This window comes from Hydra viridissima, unplaced genomic scaffold, assembly GCF_058129835.1.
Source record: "Hydra viridissima isolate aposymbiotic clone 2 unplaced genomic scaffold, HvirCarnegie_v1 scaffold_16, whole genome shotgun sequence".
Classification (NCBI taxonomy): Eukaryota; Metazoa; Cnidaria; class Hydrozoa; order Anthoathecata; family Hydridae; genus Hydra; species Hydra viridissima.
In genome coordinates this window covers 2,686,153-2,689,519 of record NW_028324315.1, presented here as the reverse complement: position 1 = coordinate 2,689,519, position 3,367 = coordinate 2,686,153, and positions in this window count along the sequence as shown.

Genomic DNA, 3,367 nt, shown 5'->3' with positions numbered 1-3,367 from the left:
ACAATTAAATTACTCTTTTATTCATTGTCATATCAATTATGCAAATATTATATGGGGAAGTACACATAAAACTAAACTTAAATCTCTTTATCGGCATCAGAAACACGCAGCTCGCATAATAAATTTTAAAAATCGTTTTTCGAACTCTGAACCGCTTTTTAAAGAAATGGCCACCTTAAATGTTTATCAACTGAATGTATTTAATGTTTTATGTTTTTATGTACAAATGTAAAGAACTTATATCCCCCGATGTTTTTGTAAACCTTTACAAAATTAAACCACAAAATAAATATAACCTACGTAATAATAGCATTTTAGAAAAACCTTTTTGCAAAAATAAACAAGCTCAATTTTGTATATCTTATCGTGGACCTTTTCTATGAAACGAAATAGTACGGCCTAATTTTGTTTTTTCATCTGAACTGACCTATTCCTTTTTCAAGCAATCTATTAAAAAAATAATTTTTTCAACGAAAAATATTCTTGATTTTTTTTGATTTTTTTAAAAAAATACTTTCAGTTGCTATATACTACACCTTGATTTGTCATGTTTTTATTTTAAGTTTCACTTCTGAAATATGTAGAGTATTAAATTTATGATATATTTATGATATTAGTGATTATATATTCTCGGTATATATTTATTTTATATAGTATATAGATGTTTTTATTGAAGAAGAAAATAGATTTTTGTTAAGGGCTTCGTGATAAGGTCATTGCGATCTTCTTGAAGTCCTGCCCTTATAATATTATAAATCTTAATGTAAATAATATTATACGGCAAATAAATATATATACTAATACAGTTGATTGTTTAACACGTTCCTTGTGCTCTGCTTTACTCACTCAAAAATTATCAAACAATGAGAGCTCACTTTGTTCGTATATAAGTAATAATAAAGTAAAATTAGAAGAGCTTCATAATGCTCTTTGCCACCAAGGCATCACAAGAATGAACCATTTTATCCGCAGTCGAAACTTACCATACTCCATAGAAGAGATTAAAAGTGTAGTAAACCGGTGCATTACCTGCTGCAAACTGAAACCTCAATTCTACAAACCATCCAGTACTCATCTTATAAAAGTGACTCAACCATTCGAGGGCCTTAACATAGATTTTAAAGGCCCACTTTCAACATCAACTAAAAATTGTTACATCTTTACAATTATTGACGAATACTCACGATTTCCATTTGCTTTTGCTTGCCCTGATACTTCTTCCTCTTCGGTAATAAAGTGGTTTAAGAATATACTCTCTTTAATCTATACTGCAATAAATGCAACACCACAGGAAAGGTTTTGCAATTTTCCATGGAGATCTACAAACGGACAATCTATCCCAACCTGGTTACTAGAACAAGGGAAATTATGTGTAAAAAAACACCTTCAGTCTAGCAAATACGATCCCCTAGTAGAAGAAGCTAACCTAATAGAAGTAGAACCACAGTGCGCTCACTTCAAATATCCAAACAGACGAGAATCTACTGTATCAATTAGAGAATTAGCACCATTAGGGGATAAAAAATCCCCTCATCCTAATCCTGAAAATGCTGACAAAAAGGAAACCATTCACTCAGAGATCACCCCACAATTTAATAAACCACTAATTACAGACGAAGAAAACTTGCTTGATACGGAATCTAAAATAGAAACTCATCCAGAAGTACAACCTAGCCCATTTCCCAGACGTTCTCAACAACACTGGAGAACGACCCAAAATTATGGATTTGAGGACAACTAATTTTATTGATTGGAAGAATGTTATAAATTATAATTAATTATCAATTTACAACTCTCTTGAGAAATATTATAATCTTCGCATTATTAACTACCATTTAATTTTTTATAGTATTAATCTACGTTATTTGATAGTTAAAACCTTTGGAAACAATGGGTGTTACTATTTCAAAAAAGATACCGAGTATTTTGAACTTTAATATCTAAATTAATAATTTCTTTAATTGTGTAGTTTTTTTAAAAATTCATTTCATAGTCTTTTTCTTTCAAAACTCTATTTAATTGTTTTCTGTCATATTTTAAATTACAAATTTCTAGATATTGTTTGTATTCAAGAAAGTGCTTTTTCATGTAAAAAACACTATTGTTTTTTTGGAAATAAGCATAATTTGTGATAAAGCCTAAATAGTATTATATTTAATTATATTATATTATATTTATATTTATATGATATTTAAAACAAAAAAATAAGTATATAATCTATATTATTTTAGAAAATTCTTCTAATTTGAACAAAAAAATTCAAATAGAAATTTTTTAACACAATATATTTGAAATATATAAAGTTAAAAGATTATCTTAAAAGTAAATATAGACTTTAATTTAGATTAAAAGGTCCCCATTTTTACTAAATAAAAATCTCTCATTTTTTAGATTTTTTCGAAAATAATATTAAAATTTAACTTCTTTTAACCATAAAATATAAAGTATAAGTTTCATGAAAAAACTGTTGTTACTTTTTAAAAAGATAATCATTGTAATTTAATATTATTTAAAAAAGGGCACTATATTTACAAAAAAGTTTTGAGGGGTTTATTGCCATTTTTGTTGTTGTTTTGAGTCACTGGACGTCATTTTTGGCTGGCAAAACAAATTTGGTTGGTAAAGAATTTTCTTCACTGCGGAAGAGCGAATTAGATATCTAGTTAATATATGATTGATGTCTCTTAACGTATCATAAAAACCGGAATACAATTTTTTAATTCCGAGACAAAATTATTGTTAAATAGTTTTTTCCTTTATCTCGTTATTTTTTTCCCAGACATTTTTTGTCTCGTTCCGAGACGCAGACATTTAGTGTGTAATATCATGGACGTATAAGAGATGGACATGCAGCAATTTTGTTTTTTTTGCGAACCATGCTCGTTGCGTATTGTTACAAATCTTTTGTTTTATACAATAGAAATTAAATTATCTTAAAGTCTGTCGGATTCGTCCAAAATTTTTGGTCTTGTTTAACCAGTCATATCAACCCCCTTTTAGTTATTAAAGATAGCAGCAATAGAACCAAATTTTAAGCTTAATTTTATATAACTGGACATTATTAATATTTAAAGAAATAACGCTGATGATGATATAGAAATTGAGATCATTTACTTAAGTACATGTATAACTAGAGATATAATAAATAATACAAAATATTAACTAGTTTTGAAGCTACCTAGAGCTCAATGGTTTCATGTCCAGGTAACTACTCCATCTATTACATTGCTGTAGACTTCCAGTTTATGAATATTATAGAATTTCCTAGTTTTATGTTTAACAACAGAAATATATACAGTTAAGGATAAATAATTCATACATAAAATGAATGTAAATACAATAAAGAAAAAAATAATTTGTCACAGTT